The sequence below is a fragment of the Prionailurus viverrinus genome, chromosome D2, assembly GCF_022837055.1.
Source record: "Prionailurus viverrinus isolate Anna chromosome D2, UM_Priviv_1.0, whole genome shotgun sequence".
Taxonomy (NCBI): domain Eukaryota; kingdom Metazoa; phylum Chordata; class Mammalia; order Carnivora; family Felidae; genus Prionailurus; species Prionailurus viverrinus.
The window spans coordinates 75,741,401-75,759,296 of NC_062571.1; positions in this window are offsets into that span (position 1 = coordinate 75,741,401).

Sequence of the window (17,896 nt, forward strand, 5' to 3'; positions counted from 1 at the left end):
AACAAGGCAGCAGAGGAAGGGCAGGCACAGGCATCTAGCTATTCTCCGGCCTCCTGATGCCTCAGTGGGTCTCAAGAAGTGGCTTTGGACCCTTTCTCGGCACTGACATGGAGGGAGACAGTCATGCTGCTAGGGGACTAGGAGAGCGAGAGTGCTGGGTCCAAACTCCTCCCAGCCCCGACCCCTGCGGGGTGAGTTCCAGCCCCACATCAGGCTCTGGGCTGGCAGCTCAGAGCCTGGAGCCTGCTTCAGATTCTGTGTCTCCCTCTCTCCTCTGCCCCTCCCCTGCTCACACTCTCTCTCTCTCTCAAAATTAAATAAATTTTTTTTTTAACATGTAGCTTTCCAACACATTTAGCAGCAGATTCCCCAAATGTAAAAGAAGTGAAGGCCATGCCTGATAAATTGGGGGGTGTTGTTCTGGGACAGTCAGGGGCTCACCCAAAGACCTACCTGTGTGGTTTCTCTCCCCAGGGCTGGCCAAAGACTTTTTTGTGGACACGGAAACGGCCCATGCACCGAGAATCAGTTGGCCAAATATCAAATCATGCAAATGAATTAAAAATATCTTACGCGGAAAATTAGCATAAGTGCTACACTTCTCTAATGAAACGCTGGTAATGGACTTTCTGCTGATGAAACATCCTCAGCAAAAATGAACTTGCCTTTAATAAGCTACCATATATTGCATTTATCAATCAAATAGGAAATCTGGTTGTGAAGACCAGTTGGTCATTTGGCAAACTGATGAGTGAGTTTTCTCAGCATGCAGATTCTGGGGCCCCAGTCCAGACTCACTGAATCAGGATCTGCATTTCAAACAGGGTCTCCTGGGGTGGGGGTCGGGGGGCCTGGGTGGCACAGTCAGTTAAGCATCCATCTCTTGAGCTCAGCTCAGGTCATGATCTCACGGTTTGTGAGTTTGAGCCCCACATCGGGCTCTGTGCTGATGGTATGGAGTCTGCTTGGGATTCTGTCTCTCCCTCTCTCTGCCCCTCCCCAGCTTGTGCTCGCTCCTTTGCTCTCTCTCTCTCTTTCTCTCTCAAAATAAGTAAATAAACTTAAAAAAAAATAAAGAATCTCCAGGATATTCCAGCTGCTTTTTAAATTTGAGAAGTGCTCATTTACAGTAATGGTTTCCAGCCTTGGCTACACATTAGAATCATGAAATCACTCTTTTTTTTTTTAATTTTTTTTTTTAATGCTTATTTTTGAGAGAGAGAGAGAGAGAGAGATAACGCACAAGCAGGGGAGGGACAGAGAGAGAGGGAGACACAGAATCCGAAGCAGGCTCCAGGCTCTGAGCTGGCAGCACAGACAAAATGAGAGATCATGACCTGAGCTGAAGTCGGACGCTCAACCGACCGAACCACCCAGACGCCCCATGAAATCATTCTCTTAAAAAGTTATCTGCATCCCCATGTTCGTTGTGGCATTATTCACAATAGCCAAGACATGAGAACAACCTACATATCCATCAGTGGATCAAAGGCTAAAGAAAATGTACAGATCCGTATAGATCTATAGATCTATATAGAGATGTATAGATCCGTATAGATCTATAGATCTATACAAAGATCTATAGATCTATATATCAAATCTGTATAGATACAGATATCTATAAAAAAGCAGGAAATCCTGCCATTTGCTACAACATGGATGGACCTGGAAGGCATTATACTAAGTAAAATAAGTTGGACAGAGAAATACAAATATTGTATGATACTAAGATGTAGAACCCAAGAAAGCCGAGCTCATAGAAACCCAGGGTGTAGATTGATGGGTGCCAGGGGCTGGGGGGTGGGGACAAGAAGGAGATGTTAATCAAAGGCTACAAACTTCCAGCCATAAGATGGGTAGATTCCAGGAATCTAGTGCACAGCATGGTGACCATTGTATACTTGTAAGTTGCTACAAGAGTAGATCCTAAATGTTGTCGCCACTACAACGAAAAGTAGTAACTGGGGTGACGGGTGTGTTAACTAACCTTATCGTGGTCATCACTTCACGATATACAGGTGGATCACATCATCACCCTGCACACCTTAAACGGATGCAGTGTTATATGTCAGTTGGATCTCAACAAAGATGGAAGGGAAAAACAAATCACCTGAGGTTTTATAAACAACCAGCACCCAGGTGTCGGTCCCAGAAGGTCTGAGTTCGTAGCCTGGGGTGAGGTCTGGGCTCCTTGTTTATGAGCTCCCCAGACAATGCTGATGAGGGCCTGAGTGACTGCACCGTCACCTGCACAGCCCGTCTAGGACCTGTGTTTCTCCATCTGCCCTCCCACCTTCTGTTCTCCTGAGGGTCAGGGAGCTCCAAGCTGTGGCAGGGGTTCTCACCAGGGACTGATTTCTGTCATTGGAGGCTGACAGTCGGTCACACTGAGCCATCAGCCAGTGAGACACCTCCTTTTGCAAACGACCAAGCAGTAGCATCCCTGTCCACATCGCCCTCCACGGGACTAATTACCAGGCAGATAACAGTCTGAAAAGCCAGCCCTGCAGACCGCAGTTCGTGGTCCCCAACCAGGAGCTGGGCCAGCAGCAAAGGGGACAGAGGCAGGGCCAGCCCTCACTGACCACCCACCTCTCCGCCTTCTCTCATGTCTGTAAGCAGGTCTGGAGGGGGGGCCCTGTAGCCACGTGGATCAGAGGGGAGTCAGGGGGCAAGAGGGAGACGCTGGGTTGGGGAGGGAGTTGTATGGGGCCAGTAGAGACAGCAGAAGCTGTGGACCTCAGTGGAACTCAAGACCAATATTCTGAAGGCCCCACAAGCTATGTGTCTCAGGCTCTAGTGCCCAAGAATCACCCGGGAGGCTTCTTAAAACACAGGCTGCTGGCCGTTCCCCAGAGTTTCTGATTTCTGTTGTTCTAGGATGAAGCCCAAGAATTTGCATTTCTTTTGTTTTAAGTTTATTTATTTATTTTGAGAGAGAGAGAGAGACAGTGGGGAAGAGGCAGAGAGGAGAGAGAGAGAGAGAGAGAGAGAGAGAGAGAGAGAGACTCCCAAGCAGGCTCCATGGTGTCAGTGCAGAGCCTGACACGGGGCTCGAACCCACGAACCATGAAATCATGACCCAAGCCAAAATCAACCAACTGAGCCACCCAGGCACCCCAAGAATTTGCATTTCTAACACCTTTTGAGATGATGCTGATTCTGCTGGTCCAGGGACTACAATTTGAGAGCCGCTGCCTTTGAGGATATATTTCGAAGCAGCCCCTCAACTACAGACTCTTCCGCATGGTGGTTGGTGGAGCGGTCTCAGGAGGCAACCAGACCTGAGTCTGAAGCCCAGGCCTGCCACACCTTCCTGGCTGTGTGACCTGAGGCAAGTCACTTAACCTCTCTGTGTCGATTTCCCTTTGGGCCTACCTGCCAAGTGGAGTCAAGGACAGTAGCTATGCTTAGGGTTGTGGGTAAGAACAAGTATGAAAGTATCTATCAGGTATCTGGAGCTCCGGGACTCTTCTTGGCTCTCATGAACTGAGCTGTCGTGAGGACGAACCTGGAGAAGTGTGTCTGCCTCCTGTGGGCCTGGCTCCTGCCAGGGTTCAAGTGCACTTCACCAAATTCTCTCTTAATCTTCAAACACTTAAAAGCTGATGCTAATAATACTCCCCACGGCCCGCCAAGTCACAGATTAGGCTGCTCAGAGAGGCCAAGTAATATATTCAAGGCTACACAGCTAGGAAGCAGCGGGACCTAGATTCAAATCCAGGTTACAGACTCTATTGCCCTCCCGACATTCTGTCCAAAGTCATTGCACTGATGTGACCTCAGCCTGTGCAGCCTTACTGGATACAAACAAATTGTGCCCAGCAGGATCTTGAAATACTGAGAATGGCTCAGTCTCCAGGAGCATGAGAGTGTCCAGTTATCAGTAATCAATGCTTCTAGAGCTGCGATGCCCAGTATAGTAGCCAAGAGCCACACGTGGCTATTAAGAGTTAAGTGTAAATCCACTAAAATGAAATAAAATTTAAAATTCAGTTCTTCAGTTGCACTAACCCCATTTCAGGGGCTCAACAGACACACACAGCTGGAGGCTACCATATTGGAGGGTGCAGGTCTAGAACATTCCCATCTCCCCATAAAGTTCTGTTGGACAGCACTGCTCTAGAGCTTTGATCTAATTGTTCTCTGTACTGTCCCCTATTTTTTAAATTTTTTTTCCAAATAAGGAGAAAAAAAGAGGGCCTTGGTCCATTATTAGGAAGAAGGCAATGCTGATTGAATGAAGCGAACATCAATGCTCCTGAACACGTGGCAGGATGCTCGGATCAATCAATGGTAGAAAAATACAAATTTCACTGTACTGGGAGACCATAGTTTGCCTATCTGACTGAGAATAATCCTGAACACTAGTAGCGCCCCCTGTAGGTGGGGCCGCGGGAAGACAGGCTGTGTCAGTTACACCAGCAGGAGTCTACATTGACTGTTATCCCTCCTAAGGGGGGGCGAGTTGGCAAGAGCAAGCCAGAATTTAAACGCACATGCTATTTTATTCAGCGATCCCACTTTTGGAAATCAGTCGTAGAGGTAAGCTCGTTCAGGGCCCAAGTGGCAGAGATGCGGGATTTTCATTGCAGCCTGTGTATATTAGGCAAAGCTTGGAAGCCACCCAAATGTTTGTGGATGAGGGGCTAGCCAAATACCTCGATGCACTGCAATACCACGCAGCTGTGGGAGGGAATGAGGACACGGCCTCTGACCTGCAGGGAAGAGATGTCCGAGCAAGGTGGAGGGGAGGGTCCCGAGGGGGATGAATTCGAATATCGTAGGTGCTTAGGGTTGCATACGGTTAATATGCAATGAAGCTAATTAACGTGGTTGGTTGTCAGGGAGCAAAGGGAAAGGTGAGGCAATTCTGGGCACAGGTGTTCCAGAGGAAGAGAAAGAGAAGAGAGGGGCACTCTTGCCCTCACGGGCGCCCAGCCCCGGAAGGCACGGGGAGAGGTGCCGAGAGGTGGGTGACACGTGCTGGCACCTGTGATCCTCCCGACAACCCCGGGAGGTAGGCGGCTCCCGTGGGCCCGCCTGGCCTCAAAACCCCCGAGGCTCCACGCACACGCCGAGGCTCGGCAGCCACGCCTGGGCCACCGGCCTCCCGTCCCCTGAAGCTTGGCACCCTCGGCTTCCCTCGGCCCCCAGGCCCTCCGTCGTCTTCTCCACCCGGCAGTCACAGCCGCGCCGCCCAAGAGAGCTTCCCGCAAGGGTGGAAGCCACCGAGCCGCCACGCGTGGCTATCGACTGCTCGAAATGCGGCCGGTGCAACTGAGGAACTGAATGTTTCAGTTAAGTTTTGGAGGGGCAGAGGAAGAGAGGATCCCAAGCAGGTTCCACGCTGTCAGCACAGAGCCCGACGGGGGTTGGGGGGGGACTCGATCCCACGACCCTGGGGTCATGACCTGAGCCGAAATTGGGAGTCGCGGATGCTCCCCCGACTGAGCCACCCAGGCACCCCTAATTTTAATTGAAGAGCTACATGTGCCCAGTGGCTGCTGTGTCGAACAGCACTGCCCTCAGGGCACCTGGTCCTCTGGTCTGTAATCATTTCTGTTCTGAATGGCAGCTGGGAATCGAGAAGCCAAATTAAAATTTTTTTTTTAACGTTTTTATTTATTTTTGAGACAGAGAGAGACGGAGCATGAACAGGGGAGGGGCAGAGAGAGAGAGGGAGACACAGAATCTGAAACAGGCTCCAGGCTCTGAGCTGTCAGCACAGAGCCCGACGCGGGGCTTGAACTCACGGACCGTAAGATCATAACCTGAGCCGAAGTCGGACGCTTAACCAACCAAGCCACCCAGGCGCCCCTCAAGAAGCCAACTTTAAACCGTGCTCAGTATGAACCGCTGCCCCACTTAATGAGGTAGAGGGTGTGAGGCACTTCACGCAGAATTCCTGAAACGATGGTCAAGTTAAAGAAAGGGCAGGAAGGGGGGAGGGAGGGAGAAAATGGGGGAGAGGGTGAACGGAAGGAGGGACGGAAGGAAGGGCGGAGGGAAGGAGGGGCAGGAGTCCACACAACAATCTGCCGGCTGCCGGGAGGGCTGCCCCCCTGCAGGGCCTCGCAGCTCAGGCATTTCTGCAGCTCCTTGCTCGCTGGGCAAGGGGAGAGGCTGTCCTGGGGAGGGTCCGGCAAGGGCCAGTCTGAGACCACGAGAGCCCTTAAGAGCCACACTCGCCGAGCCCAAATACTGCCTGGGAGAGACTTGGAATCTCCACCAGGACAGGCGAGAAGCCCATCCGCCCTCCTCTGCCCGGGCCAGCCCTGCCTCTGCGGGCTCTCCTGACTGTGTGAAGGCCTGCCTCAGAGGGCGGCCGGGGAGGCGGCTGGCTCTTCCCTTGCCATTTCCCCATCGGAGCCTGACGGGAGGCTCCTGGAGACCATCCATCCGCCGTGTCCCATAAGCCTCTGCACGGCAGGTGCATGACACTGACAGAGGGACCCCGTCAACCTCCCCGGGGCCCCGGGTCAGAGGGGTGGGACGGGACTGACCCTGGAGTCCCAGACACATGCTCAGGAGCTCTAGGGCCCTCGTAGATTTCAGGACGCAGCTCAACAAAACACGCTCAACAAAGAACTGCTGGATGAACGACGAACGAATGGGTGTGGGTCGTGGAGCCAGACCATACGGGTTTGTGCCGTGCCTGCCGGCTGTGCCACCTGGCACCAGCACCTAACCTCTCTGGGCCTCACATGACTCCCGGGAGGCAGAAAAAGATCGTGCAGGCAGAGTCAGAGCATTAGGGAGAGCTCAAGAAAGGGGGGCTGCTACGGTGAGGGTGAGAAGTCTACCTGCCCCCGGAAGACTGATTTCCACCTGCCGGGCCTCCGGCATCAGTCTGGTCTCACTGCCCACGCCGGGTCAGCGTTGTGTCTGCAGAGAGAACTCTGAGCGTCTGGGAGTGTGGCCTGGTGCCGACCCGGCTCCGCTTGCCGGAGGTCCCCTTCCCAGTGCTCCCGGGATCCTGCCCGGCGCATCTGCAGAGTGCAGTCTGTATTCCCCAGCTCCTGCCCTTCTTGCCTCTGGAGAGCCTCACAATAGGAGGCCCCAAGAGTAGGGAGGTGGAGGGTAGCACGGGGAGACCCTCTGCAAAGAGCACCCTGACTCCCAGCCGGAGCCCTCCCTCGGTGCCAGGTGGCCAAGAATCTTCTTGGCAGGATGCGTCCTGAATCAGGGCTCCACAGACAAGCTCCACGTGTCCTTGAATGTCAGAACCACAGCCGCCAGTGCTCCTGGCCCCTGGTGATGGGTCCACTGGCCCAGGACTCAGGGGCCCAAGAGTCCACACAAGACCTGCTCTATTTCCCCCAGGGCCCGGCCTCATACCGAGAGGCCAGTGGAGCCCTCGAATGACACCCCTCCTATGCCACCCATGCTCTCCCCACCCCAGACTCAGACATTATGAAATATAAGGACAAGAACGGAGATCCTACAAGCTCAATCTCCTTCCGCTGGATAATGAATGGAGCCAGGCTTGGTTGCCAGAGTAACCATTCAAAATCCATTTATTTGAGGAAATCAAGAATCTTGTTTATGCCCATTAATCTATATTAATACAGCCCTCGACTGCAGAGGGCTCTGGGGAACTCCAATCTGGAGCGCCCCCTGATCCCATCGTCTCCCCAGCTAGCTGGATTGTCACACCACCGTAAATGGGCCATCAGGCAACAGGCTTCCAGGGACCGAGCGGCCAGCAGAATATGCTATGTGCTCGCTGAGCTACAACGGGGCTCACAGGGTTTCCAGGAGAGGAGGGAGCCCCCGCCAAGCCCCTCAGGGGCTTTGCTCGGGGAGAAAAGCATCATGAACTCCAGAAAACAGGACCCACACACCCAGCATGCTGGGCCCCCATTTGGAGTGTTCAGCTCCTTCTAGCTGTTGCCAAGGGCTCTGTTAAGAGAAACTATAGCAGGGGGACAGGGCCACGGTGTGTCCCTGTCAGCACCCCTACCCCAGGTCCTGGCACCAGAATGGGTGCTCAGAGCATGGTGACAGGTGAATGAAAAGGTCAACTAAATTTGGGATTCTAATTTTAGCCCTGGATGAGAAAAGTGGAAAGGTGACTAAGAATTAACTGTCAGACCACATAGAAATTCACACCTTAGACCGGATCGAGTGTGTGTCCCCTTCCCCTCTGTGGTGGGCCCCACGTGCATCCAAGGCCCCTGGAGTTTGAGGCCGAAATGCATGTGTCTGGGCCCTGGTCCAGACCTATAGAATTAGAATCCTAGTGGGGTGGAGGTTAGGGGAGTAACAAGCCTCTCGGCTGCTAGCCCCGCGCACCGAAGCTCAGGACCCCCCTCTTCTTGCCAGTGACAAGACCGACGGGCAGCAGGTTGGCCAAGGACCCTTTGCCAGGTAATGTCGAGAGAAGGCCTGCAACCCATGCCGCCACTGCTGAGATGGGGGGGGGGGGGAGGGAGGGAGACGGGTGGTGCCAGACCTCAATGTGTCGCGGGGGGCAAGTAGACGTAAGGCTTTGGGCTTTTGCAGCAAGATGGATCCCAGCTGCACATGAGGGGACCCGGGATCTGGCAGCTCTTCTAGCCAGTGAAGTAGAAGCAAGCCAGGCAGGCAGACTCAGCCCAGTGGGGTCTTTGGGGTGATACACAGTGACTGGCCTGGGGTCCACTGCCACACGGTGACAGGCGGGCAGCAGAGAGGACAGCGTAGGGAATAGTTTCTGTGGGGCTCTGATTTGGGTCTGGCCATCTCGGCTCTGCCACCTGGGTACCTCTCTGAGCCTCAGCTCCTGGTCTGGAAACCAGGAATAGGGAGAGTTTCCACTTCCTGGGGTACCTGTTGGCGGACTCGAGCTGTTGGTGCAGGTTGCTCAGTTGTATCTGCCTTTCAGAACCTTTCTGGTTCCCTGCTGCCCACTCTCATCCCTCCCTGTTTCTGAGCAGACCAGGGGGAGGAGGGCGAAACAGGAGCTCCCTCCCAGACCTAAGGTTCCCAGCCCCATCAGGCTCCAGGCTGCCTGCCCACAGTGCAGTTAAGGGCGAACTCACCCTATCTCATCGATCACATCTTTCACTGCCCATCAGGGCCAATTCGACTGAAATTAGACTCCCATGTTGACCATGAAGAGTTAACAGCATTTCAGCTGCAGAGTGAGCCAGCCCGAGCAGCATTTTGTGGGTAAACGATCGGTTCCTATTAAGTGTCCTGAAATGCTGAGGTGGCTCAGAGCCCCATTCCCGCTCCGGGGTCTTCACTGTGGCCCAGGACCAGAAGCACAGCCTTTGGGGACAGACCCAAGTTGGACCAGAGCTCTAGCCCGTGGTAGCTGAGGGACTACAGATCGGTTACTGAATTTCTCTGAAGCCCACTTACCCCTCTGTAAAACGGAGCTGAAAATGTTATTAGTTCCCTCATAGAACTATTTTGGGGATTAAATGCCATTGTGTATACAAAGTGCTTAGCTCACAGCCTGACAACAGGTACACTCAGTGATTGAAAGCTACTGTTTTTACCCAAGGACTTCCATTCTGGGACCACAGTCTAGGTATGAATCTAATAAGATGTGTAGATGTGTTGGATTACCATGGAGACCACCTAATCCAATCCGTGGGGGCCGCTCAGTGGCTGTTTATTGAGTTAAAAGAAACAGGCATCTAATTTTAGCCCAAAGAAAAGTTACAAGGCAATTTGAATAGTGGGCTTTGACTAGACAGTATGATGGTTCTGCTGTCATTCTCTGGCATGTGATAATGGTGTTCCTTAAAGGAAAGAAGTCAGTCATTCACACTCACTGTGATCAGAGCCGCTCTCGTTTTCCAGGGACCTTCACTAGCCCCACCTCCAGTACAAGCCCCCCTGAGACGGTGGGGGAAATGCAGGCCACAGCCACACGGCTCTAAGTGGCAGCGCTGGGATCTGCCTGCTTCCAAAGAACCGAGCTGCCAACTAGCACCCTGTACCCAAAGTCAGGGAGAAAACCCCATGACGGCTAACACAGCACCAGCTCTCACACATCAGTCTCACCAGGTGGCAGGGTACACACCCGAGGCTCCACGCAGCCCTGCAACATCACCTCTACCCAAGTAGGTGCCCCCCCAGGAGCCACTGTGCCAGGCACAGGTGCATGGATGGACGTTGTTGGAGAGGCGATGGCCCTGGGTGGGGGAGGGGGAGACCTGGATTTATCGCCAGCTGGCTCCCTGGGACCACAGTGTAGCAAAAGTCCCTCTGGACTCAGACAGCCCTGCTTGGGCCCCAGGAAAATGGGGTGGCTAACAACGTGGAAAATGGGGTGGCTAACAACGGTGCCTGCCTCACAGGGCTGAGTGAGGACACATGACACAAGAGTGACAATGCTCAGCACAGTGCTTGGAACAAAGAGGACTCACTCCGTGGCGCTGTTCTTCCTAAATGACCTCATTTAGAGACAGAAACTGAGGCCTGCAGTTCTCATAGTGCTCTTTCCAGATATCACAGGGTGGGTAATGAGGGGGCCGCCCTCGCCCCTGCCCACCCCCAACTCTTAGATTCCACTGTGTCCCCAAAAGGTGCCCAAGGGTCACCCCCTCCCTCCAGGCTGACCTGGCTCCCACTGTCCCAGAAGGTCACCAGTTCCCTCGATGCCCCAGAGAGCCAGTGCTGAGGACCAGGGCCCCGGGTTGCAGGGTCCTCCCCGCCAGCTCCCACGGTGGCAGAAATACACTTACTGCTGCCTGAAGATTAGAAATGCATTTTTCACTCTGTCAGGCACTGGGGCAAACGCGATTTACAAATAGCAGGAGGAGAGAAGAGCTGGAAGTGTTTTGCGGTTTGTTAAGCCGTGGTGACCGGGGCGTTGAGAGACGTCCCAGCAGCCATGCAGGGGCATCGCTCACGTGACCAGAGGCTTGGCTGCCCCTGACGGAGGGCTGGGGTGAGCGGACACCTTGATTTCTCCGCAGGGAGCGCTCAAGGACGGGGGCTCCCAGGGACCGCACACCTGGTTACTCCATTCTGGATCCACTGTGACATCTCCCTTTTCTTTCCAGAGGGAAAATGCAGAGGAGGAAGAAATCATCGTCTCCATATTTTAAATATATTAATTTTTCTGCCCCGCACATTGTCTCAGAAGAGCTCCGAAGTGGATAACAAAGTTCCTGCTATGGAGAAGGGATCCCGCCCAAGAGATCTTCTGGGGGTCTTGGCCAGGGCACTTGGGCTGCAAACACCAGTCACTGGCCATGACCCTCTAAGGCAGTGGTAAGGCCGTGGTGGACAAAGGGACAGTGGTCACCAGTTGGGAACAGTGCGGAGAGCCAGGCTTTGGAGCCCCCACACCTGGCAGGGCCAGGGATCTCAGTGACAGGAACCCCACCCAGTCCCTGGCGTGTCCATTCTGGGGAAGGGGTGACTCCTGCCCTTTTCAGACTTCAGATTGCCCCATATGTCATCCCAGCTCCAGGGAAGGAAGCCTGATAACTCAGGTTACCTGCCCACCCAGCACTAACGGAGGAGGGACAGCTCCCCCAGCAGTGCCCCCGAGACTGTAGTGACGAGGAGGAGTAATTCCCCAAACAAAACTATATGAAGAGAAAAGGACGGTCAGAAAACCCAAACAACGATGATCACCACCATGGGCCAATTTTTTTGTTTTATAGATGAGGAGACTGGAGGTCAGAGTGGTTCAGTGACTTTCCGGGTGAATTAATGATGGAGCCAAAATTCCCAGTCTGATCCAGATTCTAAGCTGAGCTCTCCCTGCAACACGGCTCAGTCTCCTCTGAGTATGTTTGACCGAGGCTTAGATCCCTCTCCCTCCAACCAGCAAGCAGTAATTAGCCACTCGATTGTGATTTCTGGTTGGGCTGGCAGGGCAGTCATTTTAACTCGGGGTGTCTTTGGCTCTGCTGAGAGCGGACTCTTGACAGACCTGTTGGGCACCTCTTCTTCTATGTGTCCTGAAAGTCTGGTCTTCCCTGAGGCTGGGGCTCAGATGGGCTCAGATGGGGCTCTGTTTGCAGGCCGAGCAGCCACCCGGAGCTTGGCAGGCACTGCCCAGCAGAGAATGCTGCTGACACGAGACAGCACGCAGGCTGAGGGCTGAGCATCAATGACAGGAGGCTGAGTTCGTGCCCCGTGGACACTGTCCTCTGCCATCCAGACACCTGGGGCCACCCCAAGGAAGCAAAGTGAGCACTTCCTGGGCACCAGCCCTTGCCAGGCTGTGTTCTGGTTACATCTTGTAGCCCTTACATCCACCCGACAGTGTGCGATCATTAAGGACTGGTTACTAGGTCACCAGCGGGTGACCTTGGACACTTCACATCCGTGGGCTCCGGCTGTGTCACTGGAAAATGAGCATCATTGAGATAGTGGACAGAGTGCCTTGCACAGTGCCAGGCACACAGCCAACACTCAGCGACAGAACAGTGGGAGAGTAACCATGGTGGCGGTTGTTATTCTCACTGAAGGATGAGAAGCACCTGAACCACGGGAAAGTGAAAGCCTGGCCACTCTGGCTTCATAGCAGGAGAAACAGGCTCAGAGAGCTGAAGTACTTGCACAGGGACACACAGCTCATACACCAGGAGTTAGCTGACCCAAAGCATCTCTGAGTCTGAAGCGTATGTTCTTTCAACTGCACCACGCTGCCTCTCAGAGGTTCTGGTCTACATCCCAGCTCTGCCACTTGCTCCCCTGGCCTGAGTCTCATGGCCACTCCCCCACCCTGCCGTGTCTCCAGGCCCCGATGGGTCACACTTCACACTGCCACCTTGGATTAGCTTGATTCAGCAGGATTTTCAATCAGCTTGAGAATTCCAGGTCTTGGGAACCGGTGGGTACCCACTAGACCCAGACTATCCTTGGAAAGCCTGAGAGCAGAGGGTACAAGTAACCCAGGAGGGAGGGGCCCCCCGAGTGCCTGGGGAAGACCTCCCAGTTACAGGAGACCCAAGTGCCACGGACTTCAACTGCCTCTCTTTCGAAGCTGCCTCTGATGGGTTGATGGGTTACGATGTCATTTTACCTAAAGCTAGGCTGGTAATACCAATGTCCATCCGATTCTCCAATCCCTGATTGGAAAGCCAAAAATGTACTGTCAACACCAGCAAGAGGACAGTAGGAATAAAACACAGCTTGTTAAGCTCAGACTTTCAGATTTGAAGATAAACACTTATGTCATCTCAACATGGATTTTTTTTATGACAGAGCTTGGCGATCAGCCACGACACCCAACAGCCACGTGCACATTGGAATTATCGTGGCTCCCTGTACGGCTTCTGAAAGAGGAATTAGAAGCTCAGATTCCTTGAGGACTGTTATTTCACACCACTTTATAACCGTGAGAAACCCATGGAATTTTTCAAAAACTCTTTTGGGAAACAGTTTTAGATTTATGGAAGAGTTGCAAAGATCGTACAGAGGGTTTCTATAAATTCTTCCCCCGTTATCCCTGAGTGTTAAAACCTTACGTTTGGTACATTTATCAAAACTAGGGAATCATCACTGGTACAGCCTATTAACTAAGCCACGAAGTTTATTCCAATTCCTCCAGCTTTTCCACAAATATCTTTTCTCAATCCCAGGATCCCACGCTGCACTTAAGTCTCCCTGTCTCCACAGTCACCTTAATCCGAGGCAGATTTTGGTCTTTCCTCATTTTTCACGACCTTGACACCTCTGACGAGGGAGCAGTCAGGTGTCCCGTAGAAAGTCCCTCACTTTGGATGTGTCGGACGTTTTCTTGTGTGTAGACTGAGGTTATGGATTTTGAAGAAAATACCACAGAGGTGAAGTATCCTCCTCAGTACATCCTATCGGGGGGTACAGGATACCTAAAGGGGTACAGGATATCAGATGACACATGAACAAATAGCTGGGGGAGAGTAACGTACTCAAGCAGTATTCCAAGAGGTGTTTTCAGGCATAGGGACATGACAGTCCATAAAAGAGCCCATCTGGCTGAAAAACACTACCTGAAATCTCTCGCTTCCCAAGAGCTCCATTGGACTTCATACCAACAGATAGTGCTGCCTGAGAGGACAGGCCTTTCCTGTGGCTCCTCCCACCTCCGGATGTCCCTGGAAAATGCAGGAAACAGTGCAAGTGGGACTCAAGTACCCCATCCAGCTAAGGCCTCACCCTATTATCACCAGAGGAGAGCCACAGACTGGCCTTGAGCACTGGCCCTAGAGGACTCGTGTGTGTGTGTGTGTGTGTGTGTGTGTGTGTGTGTGTGTGTGTGTGTCTCTAGTTCCTGGCTTCACTAGTAGCTTTTGAGGCTGCTTCATGAGGAAAATCTCTTCCAGGGGATACTCAGGGCATTTTTCTCCCCAGAGCACACCTCATGATTTTCTCCTGCTCTGCTTCTCTCTCCCCACTAGCCCTTCTCAACCAGGGTTTCTGAGAGAATTAATCCCTTATGCCCTAAAGGCACCCAGTATATGGAACTTCTCTCTGTGCATCTATCTAGAAGCCATGTACCAGCCTTGGGAAAAGTGAAAAAAACAAAAACAAAACTGTCAAACCATTTTCTCTAGGGCTTCTGTCATGGAACCTCAGTGGAGAAGGTTCTCTCCTAAGGTTATTATAGACATGGTTGAACAGCTTCGGCTAGGGAGGTATGATTAGTGGGTCTTAAGAATTACACTGGGACAGAGCTTACTTCCACCGGAGGCTGTCAGGATGATCAGGTGGTAGAGACAAAAGCATTCTGGCAGATGAAGGCTCAAATCTGCCGCTGCTATGTAACTTTGGACGAGTTTTTAAATCTCTGACATCTTGACTATCTCATAATTGTTATCTATTGCTCTGTAACAAATCACTCCAAAATGTAGTGGCTCAAAACACCATGTATATATTACCTCATAGTTTCCTTGGAGCAGGAATCTGGGCACAGCTTGGCTAAGTTCTTTGGCTCACCATCTCTCACAAGGCTATGATCAAGGTGTCAGCCAGGGCAGAAATCCTCGTTGTGTTCAAGTGGGGCAAGATCCACTTCTAAGTTCGCTCAGCAGCTGTTGGTAGAATTCAGTGCCTCATGGGCTGGTACTGAAGGTCTCAGTTCCTTGCTGGCTGTTGGCCCCATGCTACACTCGGTTCCTTGCCAGGTGGGCCTTTACATTCAAGTAAGCAAGTAAGAAGAGCCAGAGTATACACCAGCAAGGCGGATGTCAGTCTTCTGTAGTCTAATTACAGAAGTGACACCCATCACTTTTGCTGTATTCATGAGAAAAGTCATTAGGTCCAGCTCACTCTCAAGGGTGAATAAATACCAGGAGGCGGGGATCACCGAGGACACCAAGGCAGCTAGAAGCTGCCTACACTTCAGGAGAGTAGCACTAATTGCCTTGCTCAAATGCTTTTAAAATTTGCATACAGCACCTGCCACACAGGCAGACGGCCAGTAAACAGCAGCCACTACCATAAAGTAGGTGCTTAGTTCACATCTATTTCCTTTCCCTCTCTTATGCTATTTGAGCCATCCTTTTTCATTGACAGAGGATGTGTTTACCAAGCACTAGCTCAACAACATGGTCTTATTTTTGTTATAGGTGAAACTAGTCATACCCAAGAGAGAAATTTTCCCAGCCAGGGACTTGGGTTTTCTTGGGCCTGTGTTCAGGTAGCTCAAGCTCTTCCCAGCTTTAGGTTCTTTACAGTTCCCTGGCTATTCCAGTCAGGGGTGTGCCTATATCCTTGTTGTTTATGGATTCTAGACCTGGACTACCATGACTTTCAAACAAGAGTACATCAGTTCATTCTGAATGAGAATTGGTAAGAGTTGGTTTTTGTGTACATCTGTGGAAAACAAAGCTGATGTAGAATCAGAGGGGTTGTTTTTGGCATCTCCCTGAGGCTCCTAAGTAGCAGTAGTCATTCCCCCGTGCGGTAGATTCAAGCAAACCGATAGTTGCCAACAGCCATTTTCTCTTACGTCTTCCTAACAGAAACATGGCTCAGTTCTAGCACATCCTCCTCATGAGGCCAGTGGGAAACTGAGCCCAACCGAAGCCCCAAGAGGTGAGACTTATTTAAGTCTGCCACGGTGGTCCCAATCTCTTTCCCGGTTATTAGTTTGGGCATGTTTATGTACCCCAACTTCCCTAGTGAAAAGTGAGAGGAACCATGCAGGTGGGCTCACGAGCAAGTTTCTTTGCTCTTAAAAAAAAAAAAAACAAAAGCTGGGAAACAAGGTCTTCTTCTCAAGTGGTTGGCCTCATGTCTGGCAACTGTGCGAGCCAAGACCCTGCGGGAAGCAATTCCAGAACGAAGCTCACATATGGAGGCTGGCAGAGCAGAAAGCCGGAAGGAATCTGGGTCCTTGATGACATCCATGAGCTGTCACATTTATTGATCCTGGGACTGCCCAATCTTGCAATTTCTGTGAGGTAATTCACCTCCCTTAATATTTAAGCTAGTGGCCTCTGAAGTAAACAAGACGATCCACAGAGGAAGAAATCAGGAGCCAATTATGTTTTTAAAAGTAAAGAAGAGGGGCGCCTGGGTGGCTCAGTCGCTTGAGCGTCCAACTTCGGCTCAGGTCATGATCTCACAGTTTGTGGGTTCGAGCCTCGAGTTGGGCTCTGTGCTGACAGCTTGGAGCCTGGAGCCTGCTTCCGATTCTGTGTCTCCCTCTCTCTCTGCCCCTCCCCTTCTTGGTGCTCTGTCTCCTCTCTCAAAAATAAACAAACATTTTTTAAAAATAAAAAAAAAAAGAGTAAAGAAGCTTTGCCCAAACTTCATTAACACAGTGTCTATGTAAGTGGCCAGGTAGCACGCAGAAAACGTGAGGTACGTGCTTCAAGAAGCAGTTTGAGCTCCACAAAGTGCAGCCATTGACAATGGCGCCATCTTGCAGAATACTTATTTTGTATGTCCCCACAGAGCAAGTGGTCTCATGGATGTTATCTGACATAAGGGCACCCTTGCAATACTTTATTATGGACCAGTGCCTGTCTGTAATATGGAATGTGGAAGGTATTAAAAAAAAACAACCACCACTTTATCTGATCCTTCAAGGTAAAGATGACATTCTAACATTAAGTAGCTATTTTTTTCCAAAAGAATTCATGTTAAAAGCACTTTCAAAATGGTCAGACATACTTCAACTTTACCAAACTGTGTTGCCAAAAACTGTCACCTATAAACTCTCATAAGTGCACACTGAAAGCTTGGGATATGAAATCCAAACAGGGGTTTCAGTAGGTTTTGAGCCCGTTTTTTTTTTTTGTTTTTTTTTTTTTAATTTTTTTTTTAACATTTATTTATTTTTGGGACAGAGAGAGACAGAGCATGAACGGGGGAGGGGCAGAGAGAGAGGGAGACACAGAATCGGAAGCAGGCTCCAGGCTCCGGGCCATCAGCCCAGAGCCCGACGCGGGGCTCAAACTCACGGACCGCGAGATCGTGACCTGAGCTGAAGTCGGACGCTCAACCGACTGAGCCACCCAGGCGCCCCTGTTTTTTTTTTTAATATATACCAACAATAAAAATGCCACACTTGCAATTGAGCAAGAACAAGTTACTGACAGTGAGAAAGATGGAAATTTATTATAAAGATTTCAACAAACACTTTTTAAGACTAGTAGATGGAATTGAAAATGAGCATTGTTTTTCAGTAAGCAGTCATTTGGATACTCAGATCTTAATCAAGTGGCTTTTTTAGCTACAATAGCCATTAAAACCCAGCATTAAAATAAACTTACCTTAAAACCAGAAATTATTTTTTATCACAAAATGTTAAAATTAGAAGTTTGAAAAATGAAGCATTTTTAATCATATAGCTCTAAAAGAAAAAAAAAATTTTAGAAAGAGCAAAAGGTATTTTTTTACAATACACACAAAAGATATTTTAAAACATTTTCACTTTTTCTATTTCTTTCTTTCTTTTTTTTTTTTTTTTTGCCTATGTGTCTTAGTATAGTACATAAACATT